Genomic DNA, 20,969 nt, shown 5'->3' on the forward strand with positions numbered 1-20,969 from the left:
CCCTGACTTTGGAGCTGCCATGAATGAAAGGCACTTAACAAATGCTTATGAAAGAAGAAAACCTCTGTACTCCTCTCCTCGTCATTCACTTTCAAATTGATAAGTTAAATACTGTACTCCAGCATAAACATTTCTCAGGGACAAAGTATAAACATTTCTAGTGGAGTGCACTTAATACAATTTTGTTTGCCAAGTGGCGCTGCCTCCTCCCAAGCTACGTCTACGAGAGGGTTTTATTTAAATGGAGATATAAATTAATTGCACTCAGCACAGCCTCTCATCCCAGCTCTCTCCTGCATCTGTACCCTTGGACTCTGTGAAGGGAAGGGCAGGTGGGAGCTGTGGCAGCTGAAATACTGGCAGGACAGCACTGCAGCCCTTCCCCTGCCTGCTGCCTTCCTGGTCTCCCTTGACCATTTTTTTCCATTGCATTTCCAAGATATGTGACTGGGTTTGCTTTAGTTAGATGGATGCAGATGCAATTCCATGAAAGGTCTCCTTCCCAAGGCAGGGGTTAATGCAATGTTTTGTGACCTGGCTCTGCAGTGATGGGTGACAGCAACTCTTAGACAGCTGGATTAGATTAATATATGTCAGATATTTTAAGGTTTCATTCAGGAGAAAGCCTAATTTTAGACTTTGATTGAATGCCGGTCTTGGTAATAGCACAGATAATTTCCTTTTGAAATTGGCAACATTTCAGTTTTGACAATGTCTTAAACTGGGCCCAGTTATTAACAAACCTGAGCTTTCTGACATCTGTGTGTCCCTTCTCTACCTGAATTCCTGTTTAGGTACAAATTATACAGAGGCTGGTCAAACCTGACTTTCCTCCACTCCCTACTCATGTGTTTTGTTTACCCCTCAAATACTTTGGACTAAAGTTGGGACAAGTGCCACACTTGTGAATGGAAATCAATTTTGCCATCTAGACCAAAATCCCCATGTTTTGCAAAGGAAAACCACAGCGGGTACCAGGATACCAGAGCCAGGTGTTTTCAGTGCTGTGGAGCCTCCCTGCCTCTGTCACCTTCCGAAGAAGCTGGGCAGTCACAAACTCACAGGATCACAGAATAAGGGACCTCAAGGATCATCTGGTCCAACCTTTCTTGGCAAAAGCATGACCTGGAAAAAAAGGCCCAGCTGAATCTTAGAAAGTGTCTGAGGTTGCAGAATCTACCATTTCCCTGTGGAGATTATTCCAAAGGCTGATTGCGAAAAAATTTCCTCTTGTATCTAACTGGAATATCCCCAGGAGTAACTTGTAGCCATTACCCCTTGCCTTTTCCATGTGAAAAAGGCAGTTTCCATCTTTGCAGTCAGGAGCTTACGAACTGTTTTGGGGGTTGTTTCCTCTTCTGTGAGATGCCAGAACAGCTATGTGGAGAATTTTGCCTGAGAGTTTCCTTCCACAGCAGTCTGACCTGCTCATTACAAAAGCCAAGGGGAGGCTCGGGGCAGGGGATGAAGGCTGGGGATGGAAACCTTAGCTCAAGTGCCAGGAAGTCCCATGGATCCCAACCTGCTTGAGGCTCCTCCAAAGCTCTGCCGAGCTCCTTCCTACCAGGAGTTGCAGTCTGTCAAGTCTGCAGAAACAAACTTATTCTCATAAAACAGCAGTAATTTTATGGTACGAGAGGAGAAATGTACAGCCAGCGTCTTGCTGCTCATCAGAAAAACAGCAACTACCTTTTGTATAGCTCTTGGGTTTTTTAGCTTTTTTTTTTTTTTTCACCTTTAAGATTAAAAACCTCCCAAAGAAGGCTTACAAGGTTTATGGCAGAGGTATACAAGAAGCGAATTAAAATTCCATAAATATATTTGCTGGCTAAAATTTATATATCCTGTATTCCTCGGGTATCTAATTAGATCCAAGAAGAAAATAGCCCTGCAAGGGATAGGCATTTTGTTCAAATAATTTAAAAAAATTGAGCTAAATAATGGCCATTTTATACTGCACACAATATAATTGTTCTTCTTGTATTGGGGAGCAGTTATAAATTATCTGGTATCCCATTCAGCCTCGTTGCCAGGCCGAGTACCAAACAATTGTGAATGTAGTTACTGGGCACGTAAATTCACGGTTTTCTGACAACTACACCGTTACTGCTGCTGCTAACTAACATTCTGCATAAAAAATGCAATCCCTGGGAAAGAAGGAGCATTTGTCTAAGTGCTGACATTGAAACATTCTGAAAAACTCCTTGAATCATTTGTACTATTATGGAGAGAAAATGTAATTATTGTAATCAGCCTTGAGTCTGAGGCCATGTTGTTTAAAAAAAAAAAAAAAAAGAAGGGAGAGAGGAGGGGGAAACCAGATCTGAACAACTAAAATGAACCTTGATAATGGAGCAGCCTTGAATTCCACTTCATTTATCACACTAATGGATGTCAAGATGACCTCAATCAAACATTTTGTTTTCCAGTTTTAAGCAATGGAAAATGTTTTTTTTTTTTCCTCTGGGGACAAAAAAAAGGGGAAAGTTATTTAAATTGTTCCTAGTAATTACATTAGAGTAGAAGGTCAAAGTCAACATGAAATATTATCAACCAACCTTTTGATGAGTCTTGTCCAGGCTCTTTGCTGGCACAGTTCACACATCTCCATAAGCCTAGTGCAAGCTTTATGTTTCTCTTTCCCTATTCCTTGTGTTTTTATGCTTAAACAGAAATCCCATTTTTGTGGTGTTTTTATTTGGAGCCCCAGTAGTATTTCATAGAACATTTTTAAGTAAACCGCACGGTTTAAGCATGGAGTTTTAACCACCTCCCTGACTAGCATACTTCAGGATTGGGTATAGCTGTAAGAAAGGAGATTTCAGAGAAATCTGAATAAAAAGAAGTTTATGTCAACAGCACTTCATGAAAATTTCTTGATTCACCTAGGCTAGAGGGAAGTCTGATGAGGTTCAACAAGGGCAAGTGTAGGGTCTTGACCTGGGGAGGAATCACCCCACGTACCATCACAGGCTGGGGGTGACCTGCTGGAGAGCAGCTCTGCAGAGAAGAACCTGGCAGGCTTGGTGGAGGATGAGCTGATCATGAACCAGCAGTGTGTCCCTGTGGCCAGGAGGGTCAATGGGGGATCCTGGGAAGTGTGGCCAGCAGGCTGAGGGAACTGATCCTGCCCTTCCAGTCAGCCCCACTGAGGCCACAGGAGTGCTGTGTCCTGCTGTGGGCTCCTTTGTACAGGAGAGACAAGGAGATACTGGAGAAGGTCCAGCAGAGGCCGCAAAGATGACGAGGGGTCTGGAGCATCTTTTGAGTGAGGAGACTGGCACTGTTTAGTTTGGAGGAGAGAAGGCTGAGAGGGGCTCTCCTAAGTGCATAAAATGTCTCAAAGACAGGCGCCAAGAGGATGGTGCCAGATTCTTTTCAGTGGTGCCCAGGGACAGGACGAGGAGCAATGGCCATAAACTGAAACACAGGAAGTTCCATCTTAACATGAGGAAGAACTTCTTTACACTGAGGATGTCAGAGCACTGGGACAGCTGCCCAGGGAGATCATGGGGTCTCCCTCTCTGCAGACATTCAAACCCACCTGGATGTGTTCCTGTGTCACTGCTCCTGCCTTGGCGGGGGGCGCTCGGACTGGATGATCTCCAGGGGTCTCTTCTAATCCTAACAATTCAGTGATTCTGCAATTTGATACTTCAGTTATCTCAGCAACAAACAAGAGCATCCATACCTGCACTTCTCCCCATGACTGGTCAAACTGTTGGCTGGATCCAAATTTAGGCAGAGCCCAGGGCTGCCCCTGCTGCCTTATCTTCTGGGTCATACAGCTTAGTTCTGGACATTGACTGAAAGCATCAATCCCCCCTCAGAATCAACAAGCTGAGCGTTATGCTGCTGTGCAAGTACAGCCCATAATCTGCACTGCAGATCACCTGAAGCAGTCAAGATACTTGGGTCTATTTTAACTCATTTAATCTGGCAGACCAGCATTTCTGTGGATCCAAGAAGTTACCTTGAGTTGTCAAGGGCCTGTTTCACAAGTTTCCAAACGTGACTGCGAGCTGTAGAAACATGAATTGCTTAAAAGCTACAAATCAATTATTTCATTGAACACTGGCAGTTTTATTTAAAAGAAAGAAAAACAACAGAAAAATCATCAGTCTGGGAAAGAAACCAAGGAGGAACTGTTTGTGAGCTTTCACCATCCTCGCATCCCCCTGTAGCAGGTATAAACTTGTCTCTCTTGCATTGTCTTCTGTCTGTGAGGCACGAGGCAAATGTAGTTTCATTTCTGTAAGTGCCTAAGAGACTTTCACATGCCCCTTCAGGGTGTCAGGGTGTCACTTTTTGTAGTTTTTAACCACAACATATAGTTGTCTTGGTGGTCTTACACGATGGTCATAGAAGGAAGATGCATACCCCAAAAGAAGACACTGTTTAGAAGACCCAGGTCTAGGTTTTGAACCACATTTGCCACAGTAGATTATGCAAATCCCATCTCTGGACATCAGAAGTAGCCCTAAGTCCAGGTGTAAGGACTACAGGGCTCTGTAGGCCCTCTTGCACCATATAAATTCTGAGTTCTCTATTCTCTAATGCAAGATTATTCCTGTCCTTTCCACTTTTAACAGGATAATGCTGTTCTCTGTTGACATTCCCTACTACAGCTTGAAACATTAAAGAATATCTGTGATTTTTAATACTGAAACTTTAAAAAGTGCTTATGTTAGCGTCTTTGAACAACAAAATTACCATGGTTTATTTATTACTTTTTTCTTTCACCTTTAAAAAAAGATATGATGCAGTAAATGAATTGTAAGAAATTTGCAACAAGTCCCCTACCCTGACAAAGAGCATAATGTGACAGATCACTGTGGGCCCCTGCTCACTTCCACGCGAAGCTCTTGGAGCAGCCTTTGCCAAATAAACTTCCTTGAAATGGTCAGAAATCATCCATATGGTAAAACATCACCTCTCCTCTCTTCACGAATAATTCAGTACTTAGGAAAACACTTCGCAAAAGATGTGGAACCTTTTGGTCCATGAGAGGGGCCGTCCTGTAGGAAGGGCAGAGCCAGGCTGGCCCATGTCCCCTGCCCTCCCCAGCTGGGCAGAAAGCATCGGCATGGCAGAAAAGAGCAGGAGCAAACAGGTAAGAGAGAGGCAAGATGCTTCATGCCTAAAAGAATGTGTATGAAAGGCAGGGGAGAGACCTCAGTGTCTTCCTTGGGAATAATAGTGCACTGTGTAGTAACCTCAGGCTAAAAGGCAGACCAGTGAATCATAATAGAAAAGAAAAAAAGTGTGGACATTTTTAAGTTAAGCTTTTAAGAATAAATAAATCTGTAGAATGTAACATAAATCAGCTGTGTCTTTCCCCCTCCCTCCCTCCCCCAACCCCCAAACACTTGCTAAAGCGATTGGAAACATTTGGGTCTCAGAAAAAAGAGAAAGCTATAAGTGCTTTTTCTTTCTTTTTTTTTTGCCAAATCATGCAGAAGATGCTGGCAGCTGCAAAGATTCAATTATACACAATGCAAAAAATAATTTAAAAAAATAATGGCACTTGAAAAAAAATCGCCTCTCCAGAAATTGCGTGGAACAATAAATCTGTTAATTAGCTAATTAATATTCAATTGGGGTCAGTGGGCTTAATAGAACCTTTTTCTGAGACCCAAGAAATTTTCCAATCACAATGTTAAGCCTGCCCACTTTCATTATCATCTAAGCACAGGCAGCCCTTATCAGGCCGCCAGACGCCCGGGAACAATGCGGCACCATTATCATCCCGGCGCAGCGGGTGCGGGTACCACAGTCAGATGTTGCAGGCTGTGAAGTAAAAATGCTTGAGCATTTAGGGTAATTGATATATGGGTTCTGTTGTATTGTTTAGGGCTGTTTGTTTGCTCTAGTGGTATTTAAGGCAGCGGAGCATCAGAAGATTGATTTTCATTGGTTGCCATTTTTTTAACTTTTTTTTCTTTCCAGCGGAATCGATGACAAGTTGTCAGTGCGGGACCCTGACCAATAGCATCTGGCAAGTGCTCCCCATGGCACGGGATGGAAATGCTGGGGCAGTGTGCCCCCCGTGCCTCCTGCCAAATCTTGCCCGGCAGAGACGCTGTGGGAAAGCTCCCCTGGACGGGGCGGACATTAAAACCCACATCGCCGTAAAAAGGGACACATTTAAACCCGTCTCGCTATAAAAAATGACAAAATGCAAGATCTATGTTATGAGCGGTGGTGGCTGCTTTTATTTATTTTTCCCAGGGACTGCAGTTTTCTGCTGTAAGGCCTGCTGTTCTTTCCCTCTCTTAACATCAAAATATGGAAGTAGGTCCGGTGGGTTTGGGTCTCCCCACTGCCCCCCAGGTTAAGAGAGTGCTGTAGATTACAGCTTTTGGAGTTCACTGGACTGAACACGGTTGTTTATGGTATTCCACAACATTTCATTGAACAGTTTGTGAGTGAAATTACATTTGTTGTTTTGCTGGCAGTAAATCCTCCAGGTTAGCACGGAAAGGCCATCTAGGTCCAAGCAGTTTGACACAGGCTCCTTAAATCACCATCCCAGGCCCCTGGCATGGACCACACTACTCTGATGATTAGGTTGTAAATGGAAAATACAGCTGGAGTTCCCTCTACAGAATGGGGACTTGATCTACAGGACCTACCTGCGCCTCCACTTCTTCACTGAGCTGCATCTCCACCCGCTGTGGCAAGTGACCAAAGAAGGTAAATGTAGCCTGGGTACTTTGCAGTTTAAGGTTTCTCAAAAAACCTGTCCACCAAGGAGCAATGCTGCTTTCCCCCCTTGCCATGGGTCCCCCACCAGACCTATGTTTGTCACAGAGCGCAGAAAAAGAGGGAAAGAGGTTTTTCACTGGAAATGTGGGGACTGGGAAATTCTTTCTTTCTGTTTCTGACAAAGGATTCCTGTAACAAATATTATAGCCAGAGCATTATTACTTCACAGAAAAATTGAGAGTTTTGCAAGTATTTCCCAGGTGATGTGGCTGTTGGTTATTTGTGTACTTAACCTGAAACTAGAAACTCCTGGTTATGGATGGCTTATCCCTGAATCTATTGGAAAAGAACATTTCAGGTGATTTCTTGCCAGTGAAGCTATAGCTTAAATGGTTTACAGGTGTGGGCCTTTCATGGTGGCAGCTCTTGTGCCTGGTGCACCCCAAGGAAGTTTTCTCCTGGTGCTGCCAGGAGAATGTGGGTGTTTTTTTTGAACAGGGATATTCCAGGAGGAGACGGGAAGGTGCTGTACCTGGGGGCACACCAAAATCTGTTCCCAGCTGTTGGTAAGTGCTTGTAATTTCTCCTCAGTCTTGCTGTGTTTTTTTTCCACTTAGCTTTTTGAGACACACTTCACAGTGCTCACAGACTTTATTTCAGGGGTATGGGCTGGGGAGGGGGAAATCAAATTTTTCCTTTCTCCTTCAACTTTCTTGCAAGTCACTGGACTTTCATATTTATTTCCTGGGTAGCCTATGTGCAATTATTCTGATTAGATCCCTCTTGCCACTTCTGTGCTATAGCACACATACCCTAAACCTTAAAAAGAAAATAAAAGCCGTTATTTCCTATTTTCATAAATGAAAAGATGTTTCAAGTATTGGGAGACACTGAAAGAAATTCTGCAGTTTGAAGATACTTCAACTTAACTACTAATTGCAGGGGACCAGTGGGCGTAATTTTGGCACTATATTAGCTTTGCCACTCCATGAATAATTTGCATACAAAATGCTTTATTTTGGCAATCTATTAAAGAGCTATACAGTATTTGTGGCTTATCGCATTCACGCAGGAAGCAGGATCCTTGGCCATCTCGTTAAATTCTGTTGATGCATAACAATTTAAAGCATGGCACAAGCTGGTATGACATTTAAAGATGCCTTCACTTAATTATATTACACAAATATTGGGTTGTTTATCCTTGGGAATAAAGTCTTTTTGAAGTCAAAGTTGGCATGCGTATAAAGGAGTAAATTTTAACTGATCCCTCAAGTGGGCCTCCTAGCTGCAAATTGGGGTTCTTGCATTTTTTAAATTATTTGTGATAAGAAGCATTACACTTTGAATGCAGCCACTGGAGTTTGTTTGGTACTCCCTCCCTTCTTCTCCCCTAATGGAAAATACAGTCTTTAGGAATAAATCGGCACATGAAACCAGAGGGGTAGCTGTAGGCTGGGGTGAGAAATGGGACAAACAAGTCACTCATAAAGAGTCTGTGGCTGCAAGAAGTCCTCACTTTGGTCTCCAACAGGAAGAAAAAAATCATGTAAGGGGGTATATAGACTGTCTGCACAGAAGCAATGGGGAAATTAGGGTAAAAGAAAAATCAACACATTTTTGTTTTTAATCCCCAGAAGGATAATCAGCACGAAGCAAACACTGGAGTTTGGGTTTCTCTGTAAATAATGAATTGAAAGCTGCAAATCTAAAATTCATATTGTTCACTTTAGTTGGCTTTATATGCATGTATATCACATGCAGAAGCTGAAGGGAAGAAGACTGAGAGTGGGCTGGGCAGAGGGGTCTCCATAAAAGGGGAACATCCTAGATGAGGAAACCGAAACTACTCATTTGCCAGTGTTGGGAAGAAAGTGTGATCGTTTTGCTCTGTCAATGACGTTAATAATAGAGAATTAAATTTTAACTTTCTGGACAATCAAAGAGAAGATTGCTGTGTGATAAAAACTCTTCATTGGAGAAGGAACCTTCCTCCATTTCCTGCTCCACTTTGACCAGGAAAGAAAAAGGCAAACCCCCACAAATTACTGAACAGTCCTATCTGTCCTTGCTCATAAATGAATGGGATGACCTCCAGGTTATGGACAGACCATCACTTAGAGGGTTGTTGCACATCAGTTTAATGGCTGCCTGTCCCTTTCTAGACTTATTTTAGAAGTAGAATGTGGTGGCTTGAAATGACTTTGTTTGTTGGGCTGGGTAATCAGAAACATTAAGTTCACCCAGTTCCTGTGTAAGGTAGGAAAAAGATATGGTATTTCACTCTCATCAAAACCAGCCATAGAGAAGGCAGTCACTGAACACAGTTTAGAATGCTTGTCTAATTATAACTAATATTTTTCTCTGTTGGTTTAGTGAGATACTTTCATAGCAAAATTAACTTTATATCCCAGCTGTTAGCATACTCATTCAGCTATTTGGAGGAAGTTCAAAAAATGGTACATATATATATATATATATATATAAAATTTAATTCTGTACTTTCTTGTAGTCATTGATCTGCTGCTGCAGCTCTGAGCTGTGGTTTACCCAGGAACTTCTTTGTCCCTAAAGGTAAAGCCTCAAAAAGTGAGATGACAGGCTGGTTCTGGCATGTTGGCCTCATCTCCTTACCTGTCCTTTGCAAAATTACATTGCTGTGAATAAGTACCTAGAAAACCACACAGAGTGGTGGGAATTGGCACAACTGCACTAGAGCTGCTCCTTGTGCTCAAGGAGAAGCTTGGGTCCTCAGTCTATATTTGGCTTTGATGTGTGTGTCCTTCCTAAAATTAATTAACTAATGAGCTGATATGAAGTAATTTTATATATCATGGACTATTGATAAAATCAGTGTTAAGTATATTAGCAATTAGGAAACTAAGAGGATGGTAGGAATCCTTAGGTGCAATTAACTACTCTGATTTAAAATACCGTCCTCCCATTATCCCCTGCTTCGATCTATAAACTGTCCCTTACTGAAGATGGATGTGGATGGATTCACTCCTGGAGAAGCTGCACCACATCTTGGACTGTGTGCCAGGGCAGCAGGATGGATGTGTGCCTGGCACAGCATCCCACACCCCAACCAGCCTGCCAGCCAGCCAGAGGCGCCTGAATGTCCTCAAACACACAGCACTTCTTACCCTAAATCCCACCAGGTTCTGGGAAGGTTTAAGAGACCTAGCTTTGCATTCCCAATGACTGAAGCACAGGTGAGCAACTCCCACAGAAGTATCCTTATAGACCAGAGAGGAAAAGTCTGCTTAAATCAGCGCCTTGTAGCTGTGCAGTCAGGTCCCCTCCTGCAATGCATTATACAGCACTGAGACCTACCCTGGTAAACAGCATATTCTTCACCTTTTTTACCAAGTGCTGACCTAATATTTTTCTTATGCTTTCTATTCTGTTGTGAGATTTGGTTGAATAAGTTCTTGCTTCATAATAAACATCTCCCAGAGTTAATGGACCAGCAGAGCTCCAAGCTGCATCAGCAACTCCCAGGGAATTATTTGCAGGTGCAGGTACTTGGCAATGCCGGGGTTTGCCAAATGCAAGCAGTAATGACTGGCATAAAAATTTTGGCTGCTGTATTAGATGAGCTGGACACGCTGCAAAGCTGTGGTTCGCAGATCTCCTGCCCCCAGTTCAGCAGCAGTTCCACCCAAGATCTGTCTGCCATCAGAAGAGCCTCAGTGCCATAGTTGTGTCACAGGCTGTGGCACAATGTGAGAGTCTGCTGCACAGCCTGAGGATGTAATGGGGGAAAGTAAGGAAAACCTGTACCGTCAGCTCATACCCATTAATAACTCTGGGATTTTTTTCACTTTCTTTAATTTTTTTCCTTATATTTTTTCATGCTGTCATCATTTGTCACTGCTGTGTGAGCCAACAGTAGCAGCCAAACAGTCCCACACTGCCATCCCTACCCCAAAGACAGGTGCCTGGCCTTCCAGGTTTTCAATGGCAGTTGTATCAGGCACATCCAGCCTTGGTCCACGTGGGATCAACCAAGCGCCTTTTCCCCAGGCACTTGTCAATGTGTAACTGCATGTGTGAGCAGAGCCATGAGCTTCAGAGTGGGCTGTGAGAGTGGCTGGGGGCAGAGCTGGAGGGAGCAGGGACGACAGGCAAGAGATGCTGGTGGGGGGCCAGGCAGAGAGACACATGGGGGGACTGTCAGCTCATGTGGCTAGGCTGATCTTGTGTTCTTCAGGGGCTTTTTCATTTCAGTGGATGATGCCTGATTTGCAGACAGAATTTGGGCCTTTGGGCTAATTTTATTTAATCTTGCAAGATCTCTTGAGAGATTTTTAATCTCTCTGTAGGAACTCTGCATTAACTGTCCCTACAGCTGCATATCCAGAGATTATTTAAACTTGAATGTTTTCTCAGCCAATCACTGAAAATCACAAGCTATCACTTCTACCCTCTCTGCCAAGCCCTTGAATCTTCTTTCATCCCTGGTGCTATTGCAGCCCCAGTGCCTCTCTCTGAGGCTGTCCCTTCAGTTTCTGAGAATGGGACTTTCTAAAACAAGCCATACTCGTGGCATTCTTCTTTTCCTCACTTGTGGGAACCATCTCTCAATAGCAGCAATAGTGGTGTGCCCAGAGGCTTCAACTGAGTTTAAACATTTAAAATGGGGACTACAGCTGAAGTCCTGGTAGCAATTTGAAGATTCCAACCAAGCAGAAATGAAAGACAAGAGTGGTTGAATGACTTCAGTAGAGACACATGGAGAGTAACTGTCCCAGAAATAACAAGTCCCCTGAGACCCTGGTTAATGTTCTGCTCCTTGATCTGCCTGTCCTTTGGTGACTAACCCCACCTGGGGCTGCAGAGGGGTGGATGTACTGCAGCTGGGCTGCACACGCATTTCTTGCATGAGAAGGATGGCATTGAATCACATCCCAGGGCAAGTTGCACTTAAGCTTTGTGTGGGAGGGGCGCATGCCTTCAAAGGTATAGTTCTGAAAACTACCTTGGTGACAACAGATGACTATGAACATGCTATCAAGTCTTATTCATACAGTTTGCTTCCAGCTCCATCAGGTTTTTTTGGGGTGGGTGCTCTTCCAGGGTCTGGTTGGAGTTTTACAGACATTTGCATGCTGTCAGGTGTGTGCATGAGAAATGTTCTACCCCTGACACTTGGCTGTTTCTCATATGTGACAGGAACCTGCTGTGCTCTTTTTGCTGTTTTTGGTGCTCCACACTCCACAGTGACCTGGCCTGTTGGGTGCTCATTTTGCAGAATAACACCTCGAATAACACAGTCTGTGACACCTGTGTTGGCATTGTACTAAATGACAACATCTCATTCAAGCTCTGAATTCAATCCTGAGTGAATATAAATCAAGGTGACTCTACCCAAGTGCAGTTTTCAAGCCCTTCCCAGCCATCCTCTTAACCCACCAGTGCAGAGTCATGCCATGATCTTCATGAGGCTGGTGGGAGCACTGCTTAGTGAGAAATCAGGAGTGATAATTTCCTTTTCCCTCACATGAGAGTTATCAGCCATAGGACATCAGCTCTTAGTGTCACCCTGTCCTACTCATCTGATGCACAGTTTAATAAGTGGAATGTTATATTTGAAAAATTATTATTTAAATACCTTATTTATGTGGGGGGTTTCTTTGTGAAGATTAAGCAGTAAATTAAAAGGGATAAATAAGGGAGGGATTAGCTGCAATGTACATTAATTTCCTGATGTTTTTATCATGTATGTAATGCAAAATACCATTACAGTTACTTCACCATCATCATTAACAATGAGAACTAAAATTTACACATATAAAATGTTACTATGCCATGCCTTCATTTCCTTCTTGTATCTTAGTTATGTCCATTATTGCAAATTATCACTCCTTTCTACCAGCACCCACCAGTGAAGTGGTGCTCCCACACAGTTTGGGACCTAGTTCAGCACCACCTAGGAGGGGTGCAAATGAGAGCACATTTGTGCCTCTAGGGCTGTATAAAAGCTTGGAGGTGCTGCTGCTGCTGCTCTAACAAATGAGACTGCTGTTGACATGGCTTTCCACGAATTCCTATGATTTGAAAAATACGATGTTGAGCAGCCAATTAGGTTATATTACTGCTGACTATGAAGCAAGGATCTAATCTGAATCTCGTTGATGCTAATGAATATTTTTACACTGACTTCAAAAGGTGTGTTGGATCCAGCAGCAAATTATTTTCCTCTGGGGTATTTAAATTTCGATGTGTCCCACAGAACCAGAATCTCTCGGGTCTAATGAGCAGTGTGCAACTCTTGCCCTGTTACAAGGGAAAGGCAGGGGCTGACATGGATGAAACAAGGCAGATCTTTCCTTCTGCCAGCTATTTGACAGTTGTGACAAATTGTCTTCTGCCGTGGGGTCCTACTGGAGACTCGGTCGTTGGTACGGGGGGCAGGGTCAGCAGCATAAACTTTCAGAGCTTCAAAAACAGCCCCAACTACAAGGTGCTTCTATAAAGCACGTATTTCTGGCCTACTTGAATCCAGCTGTGTGACTTTCAGGTCAGGAAGAGGAATTACAATACAATCTTAGCTAACTTTTGATTCTCCACAAAAGGTCTTAACAAAATTGGATGAGTTTTATATGAATATGTTAGCAGGGTGTAGAATAACTCTTTGCTTGCCTTCTTCTCACTGAACTGGTAGGTAGCCTTTCTAGTGTGAATAGAGGCCTTTTTTTTTGTAATGAAAGACTTTTGAAAATATAATAAGTGAATGGAAAGAGAAGCACAGTAAGTTCGGCATCTTTTCATTGATCTGTTATTTTTAGTAAATCACATGTAATCATAATACAAAATCCTCGAAATATGATGCGACAAAAAATAATCAGAAATCAAGCTCAATCTGAAAATTAAAGGCATCAGCTCACAGAGTTCAGGAAAGCAAGAATATATTTTAGACTATCTAGTTAGCATATTGCAATCTATTTAGCAATGTACTTAGCATGCCACTGCATCTGGTGCAGTGCTCTGTTCCTTATTAATTTTCAATACATTTATTCACCTGCTTTATGCTTCAGATTTGCCAGGTGCTGCCAGATGTGCGGTGGCTTTTCCTCGGATTGAATCCAGAGTTTGCTGCCTACTTGCCTGATGCTGCAACTCCTGCAACACCTGCACTTGCCCCAGTCAGAGGAGATGGGTGCTTGGAGGGCAGTTCAACATCCACTGTGAAAACGTGAGGTGAAAATTAATTATAGCATATACTATATGTGATAGAAATGAGTTACTGCCCAATTATGTCTCCTGTTTCCATTTAGATGAATTAATGCTTGTTGTGAGCCCTTGGGAATTCAGACACACTTTAAACTTGTAATGAGTGCTATCATTATTGCTTTTGACAGTCATTGAAGTATAATTATCTGATCATCTATTTAAAAGGAAAAAAATCAAAACTTGTTACATATGAGTTTTAAACTGGCAAATTACAGAACAGTTACTTTAGCAGCTGAACCACTCAGCTATTTTCTGTAGTGGCACTGCCATCTCCTGGAAAAATTGAAATTGTGCGTCCAAATTTTTCACCTTGAAAGAAACTTTTCAAGAGCAAGAGGGAGGCTAAGTACAAAAGCCAACAATCTCTTAAAATTGAGGCTTTAGATGTTGCTGAGATGCTCGGTTTTGGTGTAGAGATGGCTTCTCTTTGTTATCAGAGGATTTTGCTGAGAAAGAAGAATGGATGTGGTGTGTAGGAGTGTTGTGGGCTACTCCTATCAAAAGGAGATGGTGGGAATGACCAAGTGGTCCAGCAGTTTGGTGTTTCTTTACAAAGCATGACCCTAAACACAAAATGGGTTGCCCACCAAGGAATTTTGCAGGATTCTTTACTTAATGCCCCCAGCATTCAGTTACACAGCAACAGCTGCTTTCGGCCCACAGGGTTTTAGCAGTGAAGAGGTTTCTACTGCAGCTTCCATCTGAAAGGAGATGGCACTGTAGATTTTTGTCTGCTTTCTTGGCCTTTCCTGAGCCACCCTGTGATAATTAGCATTGACCATCCTACCAGCTTACTAAGCAGTGGTCCTGGCTGTGCTGAAAGATTTCCCCCATCTCCAAGCATGCTTCCCATGTCTCTAGGTGCTGGGTTAGTTTTTTTATTCAAAGTTTATGTGCTTCCATGCCTTTTATTCAGGATATTTTCATATTTTCAATCAAAACCAGGTGGGTTTTTTTGGTTGGTTTTCTTTTTGTTTGTTTTGTTTTGTTTGTTTGTTTTTTGTTGTTGTTTGTTTTTTTTTTTTTTAACTCAAATTTCACTTCCAATTCCTGTCTGTCTGCTGGGCAGAAGCTGTGTGTGAACTATGCATGTTTTATTACCCACACTCAGCTGGGCCCATTCCCATCTCCACAGTGCTGGAATACAGGTACGTAGGCTGCTCGGTCAGGCAGCCACACACAGCTCCAGCTGCACAACTCCTGCTTCCACCACACTCCATGTGCTGCAGGGATGCTGACCTCAGAAACACCCAAAAATTGCACAGCCTTTCACTAATCCTGTGGATTCAGGTTGGGGCTTTATTTTTTTGTGTGTTTTTGGGGTTTTTGTTGGGGTTTTTTTTGTTGTTGTTGTTTGTTTTTTGTTTTTTGTTTTTTTTGTCTGCCTGTGATGCATGTAAGGTATCAAAGCTGCTGCAGAGGAAGTCACTAGCACTCAATTGCCCAGCCTGCTCATTTCTCACCGTGCATAGAGTTGAATTGCTCTTTGAAATAATCCTGTGGATAGCAGGATTTTGGAAAGTGGCAACTACTTTTTTGACTATGGTCAAAGCAAAAGTCATGTCTGGCCTTCCTTTTATTAGAAACACCTGATCTCCTCTGCAAGATTTTTACATCGCACTTTGTCATAGACCTTTCTCCTAGACAAGAGCAGTTTTCTTTTAGGCAAGAAAACTTTTCCTGTGGTTTTGTAGGATATGTGCATGCCAAGTTGGTTACTTGGCAGTCTCTTCCTACAGCTGCACCACTGATAGATGAGGAACATTTGCATGTCTGCAAAGAGAAGAGAGGCAACAGACTTTTCCCTCCCTGAACACACCTCTTCCCTTTAGCCAGAAATACTTTTCTCTCATGCTTAGAGCAGTGTTTGAGATTAGTTTCACAATAAACCTATCTGGAGACCACATCAGCAGTGTAGAGATTTTACCCAAGACAGATTGGGAATCCACGCTGCTTCTGTTTTTCTAAGTATTCAGATGGGCATCTGCCAAGATTCCTCAGTCACAAGCTACTGCAAGTGTAGCCAGAACCGGCCTTGTAAATAGGGACAGGAATTCCTATGGCACTCTGAAAATTTATTTCTGAAGAACTCAGATTTTTCTAGTGAGTAGCTGTGCTCTCAGCTCTTTTGTATTGAGTAGCTAATAATGGCCTCAAAACAAAAACACCAACCAGAAGGTTCTTCAGGTCTGGAAAAATGGCTGGCCACCACAATGCCCACTTTTTTCACCTCCCACAGCATTTCTGCAGTACTGCCAGGCCTAAAAATGCACTTCCTGTAATAGCAGCAGAAGCTCCCCACACTGCCATGTCTGTGTGTCTCAGGTACAGGACCACTTACCTGCCAGTGCACTGGGGTTTTGCCACTAAAGGTGCACTGGAAAGTTCAATACTGCCTCCATGTTCAATTTCAACCTGGAATCTTCAAGCCTAATGAAAGCTAGCACATAATATCCTTATTTCTTTATCCAATTGTTCAGCTTGCACAAAAATACCACTTTGATAAAACAAACTGATGGGAAATTACATGCTTTTCAATGTTTTCAGCATCAATGTTTTTTCACATGGCAAACATTTTTCACAAGCTAAAGTTTGAGACCATTTGCAGTTCTTAGATAAAACTTGAGGCTTCCTTGGTACTTCTGATGCTGTTTTGAACTTAGACACTCATTTTATCATCAGTTTTTCCTGGTACCTGTTCTATAACTGAACTGTTTCTTTTAATCAGTGCTAATTTCACTACAAAATTAATGGTTCCTTCATAGTACATAAGTGACTCTCATAGAAGCCTCCTTGCTGTCATGTGTTCTACATACAGGTTGTTGCTGAAACACAGTGTTTCAATCACAGCATCACCTCCACGCTCTTTTCCTTCAGCAGCTCTGCAGCCACTGCTTCCTCACATGCTCAACAGAAGCAGACACACGTTTATTCACCCTGACCCAAAAAGTAGCACAGTGTTCCACCCTGCTCTCTTTGTTCATTAGCTGATTGCCTGCCCAAGGGGGCTGCAAGAGGGCTGAGCTCAGCAGGAACTCTCTGGGCACAAAGAAAAGCTTCCTATGGAAAATGTGATGCTGGTGCTTCTGGTCTATCAGCTTCAGGTGACTCCCCCTGGGCCCATGGGAGAGGCACAGAGAGCATTTACAGAGACATGGGCACACAGATTTCCTGTCAGAACTGCCACAGCCATCCCGCAAGGGGGTTTGGTCTCACTTTGGCACAGACCAGGCTGAAGGGACAAGACCCCGAAGACTCTTCTGGCAATCAGATCATCCCCCAGCTGGCACTGAGAACAGTCAAATACAACTATATCACAATCAGTGGTGTCTCCTTGCACTAGGTCATGATTGGGCCCATTCTGTGTAACCTATCCTTTTTCCTTATCTTTCTTTAGGAAATACTTATGTAGATGTAGACAATTATCCCTCTTCGAAACGATGATTTATTCCTCTATGAAATGTATGTCTGTCTTTAGTCATATGAGAACACACCACTGGCAAGTTGAGCCTACAAAACAGTTGATTGATTTTCCTTGAAGGCCTTTCTCTCTTGCCTGGCTTCCAGTAAAGCAAAGGCCCTGAAAGGTGCAGCAGCTTTATAGCAGACATAAATGTTTATGTCACGGGTATCTGAAGGCAGTGACATAAATCCGCTTCTCCACTCCTTCCTATACAACTCCTGACTTGTTCTCCTTGGCTTCCCACAGTAAAAGATGCAGTGTGGACTCAAAATAATTTTCCCCTTTTGAACAGTGGCAGTCCTGCCTGTTACTCTGCATGGAAAGTGCCTTTAAGAGAGCACATTAGAAATGTTGATCTGAATTATAAACCCAGGAGATCATCCAAATTGTCTGGAGTTCTGCTGATGTCAGTGAGAATTTGCATACATGCCAAGCGTGCTGGGGTCCTTCCAGGTGCACCTCCAAAGACAGGGAAGCTCATTGTACATGACTGTGCCTACACACTTGAACAGAGCCAGGCTTTGGGAAGCTGGCACTTTCCCCTGTGCAACATCTTCTCTAAGGCATGCCTTGCATCATAATCAGCACCATAAACACTCCCTAAATTATCTCTACCTGAGCCACAATGAAATCAATTCAGCATGAAGAACTTTTATTTCTAAGTAAAGTGGAAGTTTTGCCTGGTAATGGATAAAATTGTAGTTTAACTGGCCCTAAAGGTGGCTGGCATGTGGTAAAGAGGCCATGTTCTCTGGTTCCTACTGTACTAAATGCATCCTCTAGCTGAAAGAAAACAGTGATTATCAGAAAGTCAATTGTCATTCTGCCTCTTTAGAAAAATTCCCATTAAAGATAAAGCCAATTTTAATTAGATTAAGTATCCAATTACTGTAATTACATTTTTAAAAAATTCACATCATGAGGATGACCCTTTTAAAAAGGGTTACAAGAATAATTAGTGTATTCATATTAACCAAAATGTATTGGATAATATTTATACCCAGAAGGCAAAGTACATTACACATATTTCACCTTTGGGGAAAGCTTGCAAATGTTTTGGCAGTGGTATGAATATTTATAGGGAAGAGCATGCTTTAGCAAGATTATATGAGAAAGCATTTATAGGCTCACAAATTTTTACCCAAGGGTAAAGTATACATAAAATGTAGTGCAGAGATTATGGATGTGCAAAGTGCGATTTAAGCGCAGAATTTATATCAGTTTGTTTAATTAATTGGAGCAGAATACTACTCCCCTTATTTTTTTTCTTTTTTTTTCCTTTTGGTGACAGAACAGCCACAGAATTCACCAGAGCTTTCTTTCTGCTGATCAGTAATGCCAAGACCCATTTTTGCTGCCGAGCGTGGCAGCTGTGCCAGCCCGTGTGCTGTGCACGAAGTTCCTGCTGCAGACCACGGAGACCTTCCCAGAGAACTCTGCCTCTACAGCCCAGCCAGCAAGTTCTGCCTGCTTTGCAGCTAATCAGCAGCTTTGGGAATTGCCAAGGAATTACAGTCTTCCTCAGAAAACAAGCTCTTCTAACTGGTGTTAGCATTTACCTACTACTGCAGCGTTTGGCTCTTTACTACTTTTTACTTTACTACTCTTTACTACTCTGCAGTGAGAACACTTGCAGCGTGCACCTAAGCACCTCCCTAATTTAGGTGAGGAGCTGTGATAGCACAGCTTTTGACAAAACCTAGACAGATGAGGAAGCTCTTGTGTCATCCATTAGTTTGATTAAGTTAAGAAATTTCTTCCTGATTTACATTTATATCAGAGATTGTTCATTTTTATAGCAATTTATATGTGGCCAATGAAGAATGAGCAGACCAAAAAAAAATTAAAGAAGATAAAAAGACAGGCTTTAAATGATTCATTCAAGTTCTTTCACATTAATTTTCTCTTCACTGAATTATCAGCAATCATTCTTGAGCATTCATGCCGTTCCTGTTTTTCAAAACAGCTTTACATAATCGGAAATTTGGTGTTCCTTAGGCTATAAACAGTGGCTCGTGCAGATCCTTACCTACATGTGGAAAAGGTTCTGCCTTTCTGAAGATGTATAAAAGGTAAAATTTAAAAAGGTATGTATGTATGTATAAAAGATAAAATTTAAAATGAGTTACAAATACTTGTGCAAAGGGATGGTTGCTTCAATGCTGATATTGCTAGCACGGAAAGCAGCATGAACATTTGCAATTTCCACAACTCCCACTGTCATTTGCTGGGTTTTGAGCTTTCTTGCTGAATAAAATAGCCCAAGAACATCCTTAAGGAAAAGGCATAAAAACAAGGAAAAAACCCACCTCTGATTCATACTGGCTAAATTACCTCTAAAGTTTTGTCCCACAATAAAGAGAAACTGGTAAAGTCAGTAAGCATGTGATAGCTGAGACACAGGTAGTTGGGAAAACAGGAGGGTTAAATAAATAGCAATAAAATTAAATTACTTTCTAACATTCCTGTCCAGAAGTTCAAAATAAATGATTTTTTGGAGATTTTTTTATTGATACCTGCAGAATATCTATTACACTGGCTGGAGGGTATTTTGCTACATAAGTCTTGCTTCTGAATATTATAAACTGCCAGAGAACAACAATGTATTTTTCATGATGGAATGAGGGAATTGTTTGTTGTTAGTGAACTGATGACACATTTCTGATCAAGGCAACGTTCTTTTTGATGCCCTTACCTGTTAACTTGGCCTCTGGAGGCATCAAGAGTTGCTGCAAGTTTAGGAAAGAGGCACAGACACTGAAACAACAGCTCCAACAATTCTCATTTCCAGGAACAGTGCAGGTACTCTCAGAAATCCTACCACAGGAAGCCTGAAAGCTGGTGAATGAGTGCTCTGTGAAGGAGCTGTGGAAGGAGACAGTGCAGCCAGGCTGGTTTGTGAGGATTGGTGGGGCCTGACCAAGGACTGCTGTCTCCCCAGGGTCGAGGTGCTCACTGAGGAGGATTTCTGGAACTGGCCATCCAGCTCCAGCTGTTCACACAGTGGATATCTCTTTTGAAGTCATTTAAGAGCCTGTGGTATTCTGCTGCCGTAGTGGTCTGCAGCGTTAGTCAAAGCAATTCTGCTCTCAGCTCAAGTCTAATTAAGGGTAGCTCTTGCGTAAAGTGAGTTAAATTCAGTAGTCACAGCCCAGACCCCATGGAAAATAGTCTAATTCAACTACAGTAATACAGTGTAATATAAATATAATGGAAATACAAAACCATATAATTTAATTTGACATGACTGGCAGTTTTTTGCTTAAGTCGGTGAAAATGAACAAGTACAAACACTGAACTTCCCTCTTCGATTTTTTTATTGTTAGTGCAGTAGGAAGCTGGATTCAGGATGACTTTGCACAGCAGCACCCTAAACAAATGCACTGACAAGAGGCATATTTCACACCCTCTTTTGAAAATATATGCACATTTTTCATTTTTAATGTTTTAGATCTTTGCAGTAAATTGAATTAAGCTTAGATATGGTCTGGACTTTTCTACATCTGTCCCATATGCTCAAAGGAAGGAAACAAATCCACATGGAGAATCCAGGTTAGCCATG

At 42.3% G+C, this 20,969-nt stretch overlaps 1 long non-coding RNA gene across 2 annotated transcripts; it reads left to right on the plus strand.

Annotated features, from left to right (window-relative positions):
- The first annotated feature begins 7,093 nt into the window (after positions 1-7,093).
- Positions 7,094-20,940, plus strand: LOC136291717 (uncharacterized). 2 transcript variants are annotated; one of them, XR_010721677.1, is made up of 3 exons: positions 7,094-7,274; positions 13,749-13,911; positions 18,699-20,940. It is a non-coding gene; the product is annotated as an uncharacterized lncRNA (long non-coding RNA). The 2 variants fall into 2 exon arrangements; XR_010721676.1 differs by having other exon boundaries at positions 13,749-13,906.
- Positions 20,941-20,969: the final 29 nt, after the last annotated feature.

The sequence above is a fragment of the Chamaea fasciata genome, unplaced genomic scaffold, assembly GCF_029207755.1.
Source record: "Chamaea fasciata isolate MVZ Bird 193981 ecotype frontalis unplaced genomic scaffold, bChaFas1.0.hap1 SCAF_7, whole genome shotgun sequence".
Lineage (NCBI taxonomy): Eukaryota > Metazoa > Chordata > Aves > Passeriformes > Sylviidae > Chamaea > Chamaea fasciata.